The sequence below is a fragment of the Chiloscyllium plagiosum genome, chromosome 14 (assembly GCF_004010195.1).
Source record: "Chiloscyllium plagiosum isolate BGI_BamShark_2017 chromosome 14, ASM401019v2, whole genome shotgun sequence".
Lineage (NCBI taxonomy): Eukaryota > Metazoa > Chordata > Chondrichthyes > Orectolobiformes > Hemiscylliidae > Chiloscyllium > Chiloscyllium plagiosum.
In genome coordinates, this window is record NC_057723.1 from 4784763 (window position 1) to 4802387 (window position 17625).

The 17625-nt window shown below is 39.2% G+C and overlaps 1 pseudogene; it reads right to left on the bottom strand.

Annotated features, from left to right (window-relative positions):
- Nucleotides 1-4398: 4398 nt before the first annotated feature.
- Nucleotides 4399-17294, bottom strand: LOC122556969 (annotated as a pseudogene).
- Nucleotides 17295-17625: the final 331 nt, after the last annotated feature.

Here is a 17625-nt window from a genome sequence, read left to right on the forward strand (position 1 = left end):
GCCCGGATCCTGAATTTCATCCGAGAGTAATAAATTCAATAGCTAGTGGAATAATTGTTTCTTTGGATTCAATTGTTTAAAACTGAATTGATTCAAGGATGGTCCCAATTATTCATGGATTTTAAGTATAACTCCTTTAATAATAACGGTAGGAAGTCAGAACGCAGGAGACCACTGGCTACTTAACTAAACATTGTCTCGCAATCAACAACTCAAGAAGTGACATCAAATCACTTCGATAAGTTTAAGGCAATCAAACAATGAACATTGTTGTGTGAAAAGGAAATCTTCTTTGACCAAGCTATTGAAGTTATTTAAGGAGATAACACGTGCTATTGCTGAAGGAGATTGTTGTGTGTTGATTTTCAGAATACTTTTGATGAAATGTCACAGCAAATGTTAATGCTGAAAATGAATACTCATGATGCAAAGGATAACATTACTGGCAGACTAAGAAGACTGGCCGGCTAAAGTTAAATAGACTGGTGTTATAAATGGATGTTTCTTTTCAGTTTGACAATATATGACAAATTGTGCCCCATAGAAATGGATGAAAATATCTCAAACGTTTACATATTAGTTGCGTGAATTGGATGAAAACACTGAAGATATCATTGCCAAATTTGTTGATGAAACAAAGGTCGATAGAAAGTAAGTTGAAATGAGGACACAAGAAGACTAAGAAAAGACAAGAATACAGTTTGTGAGCAGAAAACATGTGGGAAATGGATATTCATGTGGGAAAACATGAAATTGTTTATTTTAGTACGAATAATATAAAGGAAACATATTATGTATGAGACGAAACTTTGGGAACTCTGAACTGCAAGATAACATGCAAGCATACATAGCAACAGACGAACTAGGAGCAGAACTAGACTGTTTAGGTCCAACAGGTAAAAACAATAACTGCAGATGCTGGAAACCAGATTCTGGATCAGTGGTGCTGGAAGAGCACAGCAATTCAGGCAGCATCCAACTAGCAGCAAAATCGACGTTTCGGGCAAAAGGTGTTTAGGTCCAAGATCATGCTCTGCTATTCCATCAAATCATTAATGAACTGACTGCAAGCTCAAATCCACATTCAGCCTTGACTTTTTCAAAAACCTTACATCTAAACTTTCTTTAGAATAGAGTTCCAAGACTCACATCACTCTGAGAGAGAAAGAAAAAAAACTTCTACTCTTTAAATGGGTGAGCCTTGATTTTTAAACAATGACGTCTATTATCTGGATTGTTGCAAAACAAAAAAAAATGCTTTACGTGCATGAAGCCAGAAAAAAATGGTGAGGGCCTTCGTGAGTACTTTGCACAGATATTCACCAAAGAGAAGTACGTGGCTGATGATAACATTAGGGATGTTTATACTAATGTTTTAGACCACGTCGATATTAAAAGGAAGGACGTGTTGGGTGTCTTGAAAAACATTAAGGTGGATAGGTTATGAACACCTGATGGGATGTATTCCAGGATACTGAAAGATGCAAGGGAGGAGATTGTTAGGGTCTTAACAGCGATCTTCCTTTCGCCACAGGCAATGTTACAGAAGACTGGAGAAGAAGCAATGTATTTCTTTTGTTTAAGACGGGCAACAGGGATAATCAAGTAAATTATAGGCCAGTGAGTCCTAATCAGTGGCAGGGAAATTATTTGAGAAGAATCATAGGTTCAGGATTTGCTTGTGTTTGGAAAAGAATGGACTTATTAGGGATAGTCAGCATAATGTTGTGTGGTGGAGGGCTTGTCTCACAAATTTGATTGCACCTTTTGAGGAATTGCAAAAGATAATAGTGTAGGTTAATGGATGCTGTGTACATGACCTTTACTAAAACATTTGACAAGTTTCGTCGTGTTAGCTGGTCCAGCTGGTTAAGTCACATGGAATCTAGGATAGGTAGCTAAGTTGAACACAAAATTGGCTTTACAATCGAAAACAGAATGTAGTTATAGAGGGCTTTTTTTCTGTCTGGAGCTCTGTGACTGGTAGTGTTGGAAAAAGATTAGTGCCAGGACCTCTGTTGTTTATAGCATAGATAAATTAATTGGGATGAGAATACCGGTGGTCTGATTAGTACGTTTGCAGCCAACGTTAAAAAAGTGATGGAAGTGTGGTTAGTGAAGAAATTTGTCAAAGGATGCAATAGGATATGGATCCGTTGCAAAATTTGGAATGAGAAATATTAACTGGAATTTAATCCGACAAATGTGAACTCATTTATTTAGGGAGAACAAATTCCAAAGCAAAGCATACAGTAAATGGCAGGACTTTTAATAGTTTTGATACACAGGTAGATCTTGAGGTGGAAGTAAATAGCGTCCTGAAAGCAGCAACACAAGTAGATCAAATTGTAAAGATGTATGGCATGCTTGCCTTCATCAGTAATAACGTTTGGATATAGACGTTGTCAAATCATGTTGCAGCTACATAAAGCTTTAGTTAAGCTATATTTGGAGAATTGTAAATCATTCAAGTCGTCATACTATATGAATGATGTGGAGGTTTTGCTGAGGGTGCAAAACAGGTTTACCGGGATTTTGCCTGTATCAGAGTGCATTAGCTATAAGGAGAAGTTGGGCAAACCTGGATTATTTCTTTTCTGGAGCGTCAGATCCTGAGAAGCGACATGATAGAACTATTTAAAAAATTATGACAGGCATGTATAAGGGCGGAGAGTCAGTGTATTTTTCCCAGGGTGAAAAGTTCGTATAGGAGGCATATATTTAATGGGAGAGAGGGAAAGTTGAAAGGAGTTGTGCTAGGCATTTGTTTTTTTAACAGAGTAGTCAGTCCCTGGAATCCCCTGCTGGATTGGAGACTGAGGGGTTGGTGATGATGGTGGCCGGGGGAGTTGTGGTGAGATAGATAGAAGCAGATACAATACCAGTGCTAAGAGACACTTAAACAGGAACATCAACATAAAGTGTATTGAGGGATATCGACCATTTTGCAGGTAGATGAGGCTAGTTTATTTTGGCTTCATGGTTGGTGAAGACACGGTGGGCTGAAGTATCTGTTCCTGTGTTATACTGTTCTCTGTTCTAATATCTACCGTCTCAGGATCTTATAAATTTCAAATAAATCCCCTCTTACTCTTCTAAACTCCAGCAGAGAATCTTGGATTATCCAACTTTTCCACATGAGACAAACAACGACTTCTTGCTATTATTCTTCAATGCGTTATCTGAAATGCTTTCAATACATTTGTATCCTTCCTTTAATAAGGTCCGAAATAAGATGTAGCATACTATGCATACTTCAGTAGATGTGGTTTTAGCAATGTCCTTTGCAATAGCAGCATAACGTCCTTATTTTAATTATCAGTTACTTTCGTGATAAAGTAAAATATTCTATTAGTTTTGCAAATTACTTGTCACCTCCAACGGATGCCACCACCAGACAAATAGTCACTTGCCCTCCCTTATCAGCCTTCCACGGGGAGATTTTCCTGTAGGAAACGCTAGTCCACTTCTTCGCTACTTGCAACACCTCCTCAGAATAGCACAGCACTTTCCCATGCCATAATAACGATTCACAACTTTCCAATTTTTCTCCTTCCACCTCACCATCTAAGGTTCCAGACATACCTTCCAGGTTAAGCAGCGACATACGTGCATGTCATTCAATCTAGTCTATTTTATTCACTGCAAACCATGTGCTATCGTCTATAGTGGAGAAATTAATTGCAATTATAATCAGTGTTCCCACAGGAAACTAAGAGGGAAAGTTTGTTTTGTTTCTCACTTCAAAAGCATCAATGAGCCTTTGTCATTGCCTTCTTGCAAAGATGTTGGGATAAGAAGTCTTGAATAATTTCATGGCCAAAGTAACAGGTTTCTTCTAACGTAAGGTGGTGAAAAGTTATTATAGCAAAGTAATCTCATCTGCCGTGATGAAACTAAATGGCGAGGCAGGCGTTAGGGTTCAACTAGAAGACGTCTGCTCCATGTTCTTTTTTATCTTCAAAATTATTCAGAATTTTACGCAATCAGCGATGTGTTATTCCCCTCAAAGTGTTCTGAAAAATTCTAGTCATACTGCAATATTTCTAAAGCGACTAGGATGTTATTCAAGCAATGTGAGTCCTTGCGTGACAAGGAATGGTCAAACTACAATACATAAATGGCATCCAGGATACTGAAAATTGAAGGTTCCATTGTAATCTCTTCCTGTCACCACAGGTTATTATCATAATTTTCAGTACTTCAATTGAACAAAGTCTCGAAGAAGCCCGGCATATGTTCTAATGTTAGTAGCAATCACAAAGTAGCATTTCAGATACAGCATCCACAAAGATTGCGTCTGCCTCAACCTTTGCACAGACGGAGCCAGCATTCCAAAAAAAAACACATAGATGTAGAAACATGCAAATTGATCGCAATAAATATTGACTCATTACATTATCGCTCTATGTCACGGATATTAGTCTCATCCAGAGGCAACGTCGGGTGACACGGATTTAAAAACAAAAAATCGGTCTTAGAGGATTCCGGGGAGATACAAGTTGTATAATTATATGATTCCCGAATAGGCAGTGTTCGAGCCGAATCTAGATCATTTAAATTTGCTTTTGGAACAGCTCTACTACGAGAGGCATCGGTTAGATTCCTCCGTCCATAGCGACAAATTCTGGATGTGAAACAAGAAATTTCCTTGCCTTGTTTGAATTTCACAATGATCAGGAAAAGTATTATTAATAGAAATATAAAGGACGTTGATCTTAAAATTGTGATCAAAATAAAATTTAAATCTGAAAATAATTCAGGATTTCTAGGTTCGCTTCTTTGTTCATAGCTATTGTCAGTAACGTTTTCTTGGATTGTAAAGAGAATAGAGATTATACTGAGAGACTCAGCTGCCCATTGTCCTTGACCAAAACTCCAATCGTCTGTCTAACAGCATCTTCCTCCCTAAAATTTCGAGTTGTTTTGATTTCTCCAGAAGTAAATCCCATGCTAAAAATGTTCTAATCAGTAGCTTTTATGAGCTGGTAGGAAAGTCGTGCGTTCTGTCCAGAATCTGCGTCAGTTGCAAAACTTTTGCTCACCAAGTATCCGGGACTTGCAGACTTTGGTACAATTACAGCCGAACTGTTGTCGTTTGAAGGTGATAGTATGGCTGGCGTATTGTCATTTTGGTCCAGAATAACAATACTCAAGAGAGCAGTGCTGGTCAGTGAGGGAGTTCCACCATCCTGAGCCTGAGCCTGAGCTTTGACCTGAATATTTTTCTGCATTTCATAGTCAAAAGAGTGCAGCGCGTAAATCCGCCCACTTTCGGGGTTAACACTAAACACATGTATGAAACTGTCCAATAGGAAATACGATATCTCGCTATTTTTGCCCAAATCAGGATCCAAGGCGGTAACAGCAAATATTGATGCGCCTGGAGCATTATTTTCCATCAGGAACACATTATATAACGACTGGGTAAATTGTGGTGCATTGTCATTTATATCAGAAACCGAAATGTGAATACTTTTATTTGTGTAAAAACGGGGTGACCCTGCATCCCAGGCTGAAATGGAGATGTTATAGAACGGAGAGATTTCGCGATTCAGTGTTTCACTGACGACTAAACTATATTGCTTGTTCGCAGATTTTTGAAGAATAAACGGGATATTTGGTTGCAACTGACATTGCACTTGTCCATTTTCACCGGAATCATGATCCATTGCACTTATTATAGCGATCACAGTCCCGCTTGGAATATCTTCGTGCACTTCAATGGATAGCGAGTTTATTTTTAACTTCGGCGCGTTATCATTAACGTCAACTAATTCAACAATAATCTCGGCGCGTCCAACCAATGCGGGTTTGCCATTGTCCAAAGCCTCTACTCCAAGTTGATAAACCTTTTCCTCTTCATAGTCCAGTGATCCTTGAATTCTGACATGACCAAGTGCGGAGTCTAAACTGAACAAGTCCCTCACACTATGAGAAACGTGGCTGGTTAAATACTACTTTACTTCGCCATTTGTTCCCTGGTCTAAATCAACAGCATTTAATGTTATGATTAAGGTACCTTTAGGTATGTTCTCCAATGCGCTAACTCTGTGTAACTGATTATCAAATACTGGCACATAATTGTTTACATCCAGTACAGTAATTACTATTTCTGCAGTACCAGATCTTCGAGGAATTCCACCGTCAATGTCCGTCAGTGTCAGGTGAAATGTTGTCTCTTGCTCAGGGTCTAAGGGGTTTCCTAACATCAGCTCTGCAATTTTACTCCCATCGCTCCCGATTTTCACATCGACACGATGCATTTCCAATGGATTTTCTACCGCTACATTCCGAGAAACAAAATAGGATGCGCTTCGTCCACAGAGTTTCTCTGTCAATTTTCTCGTCCACAACTAAAATACCGTTCTCCATGTTCACCTTCAGTAACTGCATTTCATCATCAGGAACGAGTCGAAATTTGCGAAACGACATCTCGCCAACACTTAGGCCCAAATCTTCCGCAATATTCCCAACAAAAGCACCGCGCTCGATTTCTTCGGGGATCACGTATAGTATTTGACCGAAAATTAGTGACTCCAGAGTCACTGGAGTCAGGAAAGGTCCCGGATGATTGGAAGATGGCTGTTGTAACCCCCTTGTTCAAGAAAGGATCAAGGCAAAAGATGGAAAATTATAGGCCAATCAGCTTAACCTCGGTTGTTGGTAAAATTCTAGAATCCATCATTAAGGATGAGGTTTCTAAATTCTTGGAAGAGCAGAGTCTGATTAGAACAAGTCAACATGGATTTAGTAAAGGGAGGTCATGCCTGACAAACCTGTTGGAATTTTTTGAAGAGGTAACAAGTAGGTTAGACCAGGGAAACCCAGTGGATGTGGTCTATCTAGACTTTCAAAATTACTCTTCCTCTAAACATTTTAGCACTTGAGACAATAGATCGTTAGATGGGACAAAGGGAGTTAGGCCATGCCGAAGGCAGCTTCCATAACCTGACTTCAAGGGCGCAATGGTCTCTTCCTGTTCTAATGTTGGCAATCTTGTCCTTAGGCCAGTTATTAAAAGCCCTATTAATAAAACAGTTAACTCAGAACATAGAAGGCATACTGAACTGGGGAGACTCAAATAAAAACAAAATACTATGGATGTTGGAAATCTGAAACAGAGTTCAGCTTGATTTCCTCAGAACTGGACTTGAAGCATTAATTCTGTTTTTCCACAAACTCTGCCAGACCTGCTGACTTTCTCCAGCACTTACTGTTTCTATCTCTGAATTGGGTACTCACCTGATTATTATGATTTTAGACCCATAAGTCATAGGAGCAGAAATAGGCCATTTCAGGTCTAACATATGAGGAACGGCTGAGGATACTGGGATTGTATTCGTTGGAGTTTAGAAGATTAAGGGGAGACTTAATAGAGACGTACAAAATAATACATGGCTTGGAAAAGGTGGATGCTAGGAAATTGTTTCTGTTAGGCGAGGAGACTAGGACCCGTGGACACAGCCTTAGAATTAGAGGGGGTCATTTCAGAACAGAAATGCGGAGACATTTCTTCAGCCAGAGAGTGGTGGGCCTGTGGAATTCATTGCCACGGAGTGCAGTGGAAGCCGGGACGCTAAATGTCTTCAAGGCCGAGATTGATAGATTCTTGTTGTCTCGAGGAATTAAGGGCTACGGGGAGAACGCTGGTAAGTGGAGCTGAAATGCGCATCAGCCATGATTGAATGGCGGAGTGGACTTGATGGGCCGAATGGCCTTACTTCCACTCCTATGTCTTATGGTCTTATGGTCTTATTAAATCCGAGTCACAAGTCGGCAACACAAAATAGAACAGACGGCTGAGCCCTTTCGCCATTGTTCCGGGTTTGATCCAAGTGTAAATCTGCCAAAATGCCGTCCTATCTCTTTGTTTTAACTCGCTCTCTATGAAGTCAAATACATTTTCTGGTAAAGAAAAATGACATTAAAATGATAAAGGTAAAATCTCAATTGACCGAACCCTCAGTGCAAGATGATGTAGATGTCGGCGACTTTGCATGCTCTTCTTTACTGCGCTGTGTTTCATATTATAGGAAGGGGAGGTAGACCTCTTGCAGCGTTTGCTTTTCCTATTGGTAGACAGCGACACAAAGAGTCTTTACCCATAACTGCACCAGGCGTTTCTTAAAGTAAAATTGCTCTCAAAGAGTGACAACATCAATGAATCTTGTATTTAATGGTGCGCATTTAAAATCCCCTCTTGCGTTTGTTGATATTTCCAAAGTTTTTTTTAACGAACCTCAATTATTTGCAATTGGCCACTGATAGCTAATGACAGTATAGTTTAGAAATAAACGCTCTTTACTCCAGATAAAATGATTTAAAGGCAGTCAATCTTATTATTTAAATACTTTCATTCAGGCTTGTTAGATTAAATCAATCTAATTTATTATATGTGCAGTTTTGGAACATGATTCTTTGATGAGGGGGTGTCGGTTCTAAATGCATCTTTCTGTTGTTTTTAATTATTGGGCTGGCCGACATCATTTTGGCTATGAAGAAAGCATTTTTTCCTGTTGGGTTGTGAATTCGCTGAACTGTTCGTTTCAATATTTAAAACTAAACTTATGGAGAGAACATTGACCAGAACAAAATACATTAATGCAAGTTGTATTACGTTAATACAGACTATGTTGCCATCTCTACATTTCATTATAACTCCCAACTATGAATTTTACCATTTTGTACGCAATTTTCAGATGGGTTGTTCTATTTACCATGAAGCTGCAGTTTAGATATAACACATAACTTAATTTAAGGAAGAAAAGAAATGTACAGATCTGATAGACGGGAACATTTTAAATACTTGGAAACAGTTCAGTAGAATGAAGGTAGGGTGCCTGGGAACCCATATAATTTGGAGTGCTGGGATGATCATCCCTGATATTTCGCTGTCTTTGGTGCATTTGTGGTTGTAACATTCTTTATTTTTCACTCGAATCTTTGGTCTGTTTCAAAGGAGGCGATGCCTCTTGTCCCTGTAGCCTTTCTTTCGCTCACAGTCACTTTCCTCTGACACCTCTTAATGCGTTTTATTTTGCGAGCTGAAAATGTACACTGTGCGAATCACCAATCTGAAAACTTCACTCAATGACATCGATAGCTACTCATGATGCTAGGGTGATCATTGCTACCTGCCGGCCCCTACTGAAGAGAAGTTTATCATTCTTTTCAAGAAAAGTAACCAGTTATTTTATCAGACAAGCACTTAAAATATGAAATGTACAGTGCGAGATCAGGCATTCCGCTAGTTCACAAGGTCACTCTGCCCTCAGGAATACTTGTGACTTTGTATTTGATTTCATGTGCAAGCAATATGCAAGATTAGTTTCTGCTGTAACAGCAGATAAATTACATCGCATGCCAAACAGTAGGAATAGTAGGAAAAACAGTAAATAGTAGGACAACGAATTTTTAGGGTGCATTAATGCATATCATTCTCCTCTTTGAGAAGGAAATGTGCTTTTTCACAACTATGATTAACTGACATCTTCTGCTAAAATGTACAAGGTTGCTTTCCTAATATTTTGATTATATATCGTAGATAAAATACTAAAGATATCAGTCCAGTTGGCATCAACTGTGAGGCACTATATAACATAAGACAACATTCTCAACCAAGGGAACTTTGCGCACAACCATTGTCATTAAGTCATAACAGATGTTGTCTCCCAGAGCATCAATTCCTTGATTTGGACCATATTAACCGGATGTAATCATCTTTTTTTTTGTCCAGCAGAGGATGTATTTGAGGTACAAGGATAATGGGAGGATTGTATGGTCAAATTGAGATTGCAGCATATCGCACACTGACTGTAGTCATTTTCTCTTGGACTGTGACTTTGGAGGTGTGGACATATAAACACCTTTCTTTTATATTTGGTTCAGAAGATTAAAAATAGATGGTATGCTTACAAATGGGATGAATATCACAACTGATCCATCATTCATTATCCCGTGTGATGCTGCTGTGGTTTTAATAGCGGCATTTTGTCCTGGTTTCTTTTCAAGAGAGACTAGAGGACTAGATGCAGCACAGACGGAAGCAGGTAAACAACTTGTGAGGACTAGATTTTATTAAAAGTTCGAACTATAAAACGGTCTGAATTGCTGTGGTCAAGCTCTCACAGATCATGGATTTTTAGTGAGCTTTCATCAGTTGCTGTTGGAATCTCAACAGTGTTGGAACCTGTAGTAAATGTCTCCTTGGCTTTTTAATTTTCTCTGCGTTTTCACGTGATTTTTTTTCTCTGCTGCTGGATTGCACTTGAGACAATCTGTTTCTGACTTTTCTTTTTGCCCAATGGTGCGTTAATAGAATGTTGCTGGATTGGAACTATTAATTAGTAATAACTAATGCATCTATTATTCTGTTAAGTTTTCCAGTAGAGTTAAGTTATTCGAAGTTCTTCCTTGTTGTATTTAACTATAGTGTTTGAATAAGTTATGCATTGCTTTATGTCGGGCAATTTGACCAGTTTCGTTGCATCCGGAACACAAGAATTTAAAGTAGCCTTCAAAATTAGAAAAACACAGTGTTTAAGCTGCCTTCTTGAGGGTGCCTGGTCTGCCCCATAGCAGCCTGACATTAAATGTTATGCAGAAGGCCTGCATCTGGACATTGTGTATGCAATCCCTCAGCCCCTACTCTTTCTGAATATTTATGCCACCAGTGGATGATTTTAGGTCTCGGATGAAGATGTATCACAGAACACCAGGACTTCTAATTTCACAACAGCGCACGTATGTCACTCCCTTTCAGAGCAAAGTGTTGTCGCACCTGAACATGTTTCATGTTTCACATCATTACATAAGCACTCATGAGTCGGAGTGACAACTGGTCGGTTTATTCTTCTCTTCCCCAATTGCTGGAGCCTGTTTCTTCCCGCTTTACGTCCCAGCTGGTCTAGCGATTTTCTGTTTTACCTTTTTCCTAATATTGTGTTTCCTAATACAGTCTTGCTCTTTTTCCCGGTGCTACACGGCAACTGCCCGAATATCTCCTGAGGGCTTTGGATCATCCTTGGCTCTTATGACACATACAGTTACAACAATAAATTATTCTTGAATTTAAAAGATTTTGAGCTCTCACTTCCCGTGTACCATTTCTGGATTTTTAATATTAAGTATTTCCACCCTCTCCTCTTCAGCTATAAAATCGAGCATCCATATTACTTTTTTTTGTAATGGCCTCTCAGCGATACTACTTTGATGTAAAAGTTAGCTCATACATGAATTGCGTGACAATACTGCAATTTATTGCCTTTCAGACCTCAACAATTATGTCAAATAAATGCAGATGTCTGAGATACATTCTTCAGTTTTATTTTCACCCTGTCTTTCCTTATATTAGTTAATTCAGACAGCAAATCACTTCTACGCACTTGCATCAGTATGCCATACTCATGTCATGCATTATTAACTTTTAGCTGGAATTATTGAAATATTTTAATGGAGGAGAAGACAAGGACACTCTTCCTGCTAGATCGTCGCCTTTGTGTTGACATGAAATTTACCAATTCAGTTCTCATAGAGTCATAGAGATGTACAGCATGGAAACAGACCCTCGTCCATCCCATCCATGCCGACCAGATATCCCAATCCAATCTAGTCCCAACTGCCAGCACCCAGCACATATCCCTCCAAACCCTTCCTATTCATGTAACCCTCCAAATGCTTCTTAAATTTTGCAATTCTACCCGCCTCCAATACTTCCTCTGGCAGCTCATTCCATACATGCACCACCCTCTGTGTGAAAACGTTGTCCCTTAGGTCTCTTTTATATCTTTCCCCTCTTACCCTAAACCTATGCCATCTAGTTCTGGACTCCCCTACCCCATGGAAAAGACTTTGCCTAATTACCCTATCTATGGCCCACATAATTTTTTAGACCTCTATAAGGTCAACCCTCAGCCTCCGATGCTCCAGGGAAAACAGCCCCAGCCTGTTCAGCCTCTCTCTATAGCTCAAATTCGCCAACCTGCCAACATCCTGGTCAATCTTTTCTGAACACTTTCAAGTTTCACAACATCTTTCTGATAGGAAGGAGACCAGAATTGCACGCAATATTCCAACAGTGGCCTAACCAATGTCCTGTACAACCGGGACATGACCTCCCAACTGCTGTATTCAGTACTCTGACCAACAAAGGGAAGCATACCAAACGCCTTCTTCACTATCCTATCTCCACCTACGACTCCACTTTCAAGGTCTCTTTGTTTAGCATTAAGTGTATAAATCCTGCTAAGACTTGCTTTCCCAAAATGCAGGACTCTGAATTAAACTCCATTTGCCACTTTTCAGCCCATTGGCCCACCTGGTCAAGATCATGTTGTATTCTGAGGTAACCTTCTTCGCTGTCCACTACACCTCCAATTTTGGTGTCATCTGCAAACGTACTAACTGTACCTCTTATGCTCACATCCAAATCATTCATGTAAATGACAAAAAGTAGAGGACCCAGTACTGATCCTTGTGGCACTCCACTGGTCACAGGCCTCCAGTCTGAAAAACAACCCTCCACCACCACCCTCTGTCTTCTACCTTTGAGCTAGTTCTGTACCCAAGTGGCTAGTTCTCCCTGTATTCCTTAAGATCTAACCTTGCTAATCAGTCTCCCATGGGGAACCTTGTCGAACTCCTTACTGAAGTCCATACAGAGCACATCTACCACTATGCCCTCATCACTCCTCTTTGTTACTTCCTCAAAAAACTCGATGAAGTTTGTGAGACATGATTTCCTACGCACAAAGCCATGTTGACTATCCTTGATCAGTCCTTGCCTTTCCAAATACATGCACATCCTGTCCCTCAGGATTCCCTCCAACAACTTGCCCACCACTGACGTCAGGCTCACCAGTCTCTAGTTCCCCGGCTAGTCCTTACCACCCTTCTTAAACAGTGGCACCACGTTAGCCATCCTCCAGTCTTCCGGAACCTCACCTGTGACTATTGACGATACAAATATCTCAGCAAGAGGCCCAGCAATCATTTCTCTAGCTTCCCACAGGGTTAGAGGGTGCACCTGATCAGGTCCTGGGAGTTTTCCACCTTTATCCGTTTCAAGACATCCAACACATCCTTCTCTGTAATAAGGACATTTTGCATGATGTCACCATCTATTCCCCTACAGTCTATACCTTCCATATCCTTTTCCACAGTAAGTACTGATGCAAAATACTCATTTATTATCTCCCACATTTTCTGTGGCTCGACACAAATGCTGCCTTGCTAATTTTGAGGAGCCCTATTCTCTCCTTAGTTACCCTTTTGTTCTTAATGTATTTGTAAAAACTCTTTGGATTCTCCTTAATTCTATTTGCCAAAGCTATCTCGTGTCCCGTTTTTGCCCTTCTTGTTTCCTTTTAAGTATACCCCTACTTCCTTTATACTCTTCTAAGGATTCACTCGATCTGTCCTGTCTGTACCTTACAAATGCTTCCTTCTTCTTATTAACCAAACTCTCAATTTCTTTAGTCATCCAGCATACCCTATACCTACCAGCCTTTCTTTTCACCCTAACAGGAATATACTTTCTCTGGACTCTCGTTATCTCATTTCTGAAGGCTTCCCATTTTCCAGCCGTCCCTTTACCTGCGAACATCTGCCTCCAATCAGCTTTCAAAAGTTCTAGCCTAATACCGTCAAAATTGGCCTTTCTCCAAATTAGAACTTCAACTTTTAAATCTGGTCTATCCTTTTCGATCATTATTTTAAATCTAATAGAATTATGGTCGCTGGCCCCTTAGTGCTCCCACATTGATACAGCCACAAAATCTGCCAAATATTTCAGTACTTCCACGCTTAATTTTAACATCATACTTCTGATTACCTGTATCTAAAGTGAGCTATTGCCATTCCATGTTGTGCGATTATCCTGGTATTATTCTTATCTTCTAAGGTATCACCCAATTAAATGCGATTGAAAACGAGTCAGGAATACTGAAGAAACTTTCTTGTCGAAAAATGTCATTCACAATATTTTGGAAAAAACTGAATTCAATCACTACTGTAATGTTCCAACTACGATTATTTTCTAGTGTGTTCAACCTTAAAACGTGCATATAATTTTTGAAAAATAACTGGCTAGATTTTTGGCAATCTTGCCTTCTTTTAAACTTATTCCAAAGCAAATATGTCAACATCATTATTAAGGTTTTGCTTTGTTTTCGCCTCAGCAATCTATTTTTTTTCGTGTTGACAGATTCTCCATTACTAAATAATTTCTTTCTGAAACAATATTCCCCTTTCTGATACGTACAAAACGACCATATTTCCATTTACTTTTGTTTATCTGTTGAACGTCATCAATAATTCCAATTGATTCTTTGAAATAGCAAGTTATATTAAATTTTGTATTCGAATTTCAGAGCAATAAAAAAAGTCCAAGCTTGATGATTTTAAACCATGCACTGATATTGGACATAGAAGTGATCAGTCAGTTCACAGTTTTTTTTCATTCCCAACACGTTGTCTTCAATTAGAATACAAAATATTACTGTAAAATTTGATAAGTGTAAGTAGGTTCTTCAAATATAAGATGCCTGGCTTTCCGCCAGTGCTATCAGTACTTGGGCAGCTCTCGAAACTGTTGAAAAACAGAAAAACAGCATCCAGTCTACTTCTGGCTATAGTGTGGATAATAATGTCCAATCATAACTGTAGATTTCGGAATGTAAATTTATTAATGTGGAAGCTGGAAGGATAATCTACAATTACAATTTGTTTTTGAAATTTAATTGTTCTTTCCTTGACTTTATGTAAGCATTCTGATTGTCTGAAAATGCATTATTACATACCACTAGGTTTAGAAGACATACTTGCAGAGAGACCAGCCACTTGTCCTACCTTTCTGAATCACGCTTCCAATTTCCAAATTCTGAATTCAGATTGCAACCCTGAAAATTCAGTCTACCAGCATTTTCTTTGTGAAACAAATTGCAGGTTTTACCGCACAAAATGTTTTGAAATTACATTTGAAATGTGATGTTCTCACTATTTACAAACATTTAAACTTCTTTCTGATACATTTTGAACCTTTGATGTTTACCTACAACAGTATGTGCTACAACACATTTAGCAAAAATGAAATGAATGCTTGCATTATAAAAATTGTGCAATCTTTTTGTACATGTTTACCAATTTTCACAGAAGGCTCTTAATCTTCACTGGCGGAAAGGGACTTGTACAGATTGGTGGTGTAATGGCTATCTCTGCTGCATGAGCCTCCGTCTTGCTCTTGTTCTTGTATTAATTTTGTCCGGCCTGACCTTGCACGTCAGCTTTGCTTCATGGCACGAACAGTCGGTCAGAAGAATAACTGATTTTATAAGTGCTACTTTACCACTGGAAAATATATATCATACTTTCTCAGGAACAGCATGGTCACCTGACCTTTCCATGAGATAGCAGTCACAACGTTCTGCTTTTTGCAGAATAATGCCTGCTACTTTCTTTGATCAGAGTACTCAATCAGATCTTCTCCACATTTGTTTCAATGCCATTTGACCTTTGTTTGGAACCTTTACAGGATTTGTGTTTAACTTTTCATGGAGCTTGGGCAAGAATCCTAGATAGTATGATCAAGTGAGCCAGTGAGAACACGCAGTAATTGCTGAAGGCCTACACCATCAGCAGTACAGATTTAGTCCTTCAACAAACATCAGATCAGTGGCAGGACATCCCTGCCTTAACTTTGGAGGTATGCAGTAATCTTACATTTCGGCTTGTGAGCCAGGTATTGTAGGGTATCACAGTTAGTGAGCTGTCGAATCCGTTTCTGATCTTCGTAGTCTTTATTTCTGTCTCTATGCTGTTCAGCAGGTTTGTGATACTCTGAACAACACATATGACAGAATTGCAGATGCTGGAAATCAAGAATAAAAACAGAACAGTAGTTGTGAACGCTTAATTTGCTTTCTCTGCCCAGATGCTATCAGACACCCTGTGGATTTCCAGCAATTTCTGTTTTTGGTGGTAGGACTACACTTGAGTATGATAGAGAGAGAGCAGGTGGGGAGCAGGACTTGCTGTCCTTCTCAGGTTCTTATCCATGATGTTTACTCTCGCAATCACACAGCAAATTGCAGTAGGAACAGATTATTTGATACCCGTTCTTTGCACAATGTCTTGATGAGCGACCACAATAGCTGCTACTTTAAATATTTGTAAACCTCTACAAAGGTGACTGCAGGGCTGTCCACAGACGTGGTAGTCACAACAATTCAATTCATCACACTGAGTTAGTGATGTACATCCTAATGTGGATTAGATTGATGGCTGGAGCCATCAGATAGAAACTCTTGAAACTTGGGAGTCGCAGTATTCGACATCATTTGCGTCCTCTTTCCTCTGACGGAAGCTTTTGGTAATAGTCATGAAGACTGATGCAAATAAACCAGAATTCTCTCATTTATTAAACTCGAGCGCATCCAGAATGATGAAACTAACGGCTACAATTAAACAGTTTTTTTTTAAATGGCAGCAATTGATGGAGAACAGGCGTTTATGAATTTAATGGAATGTGCAGTGCAACTATTTTTTTTGGAACACTATGTGTCATATAAAAAAATCATGATTATAAATAGGATCTATTCTCATGCTATCGACTTATATCCAAATCTGCAATATGTGAATACAGACCACAGTTTCCTGAATGTATAACAACATTCAGAATATCCCAAGAAATCCTTCTCGACAGTTGGAACTTTTCCTTTTTAAATTTTAAAGACGTGACACATTCCCAAATAATCAGTTGACATTTTGGAACACGTATCCATGGAAGTTACTTAATCAGGCAACTAAAACATATGATTTGCAAAACTTCTGCTTCAAATTTTGTCGTAATAATTTGTAAATACTCACTTCTGGAATTTTCAAACTTGATCATTATATAAAAACACACTTAAACAATTAATCGGGCAGGTAACGTCGGGCAGTAGCACATCGAAATGGCAAAACGAACTGCATGTAGCTTGTTACCGTTTCCTTTCAGAATTTTCCCTGACATTAAGGAGCCAAAGTAAAGCGGTCATCAATCAGAATCAGGGAGAAAACTTAACATTGGTTGGAGTCACACATGGTACAAAAACAAATTATTATTTTATTGCCAGTGAGTCATCTCAGTTCCGATATCTCTCCGCAGGAGTTCGTCGGGGATTGTCGTAAGACAAACCATCAGCTGTTTCATCAATGACCTTCTTCCCATCATAAAACCAGAAGTGGGTATGTTCACCAATGATTGCACAGTATTCAGCATTATTTGCGACTCCTTTGATAGTAATACAGCCCATTTTCAAATGCAACTAGATGTCGACAATTTCCAGGTTTAGGCAGAAAAGTGGCAAGTAACATCGACACCACACAAATGTCAGGCAATCAGAATCTATAAAAAGAGCCATCTAACCACTATCTCTTCACATTCAATAGTATTACCACCCCGGAATTCCCAAGTCTTGCAATGCTTGGGGTTTCCGTAGACCAGCAACTCAACTTGACTCACCATATAATCACAATGTATGCAACAACAGGTCAGAGGCTCGGAATACTACAGCAAGCAACCCAATCCTTACTCCCCAGTGCCTGTCCACCATCAACAAGACACAAATAAGGATTGTCTTGGAG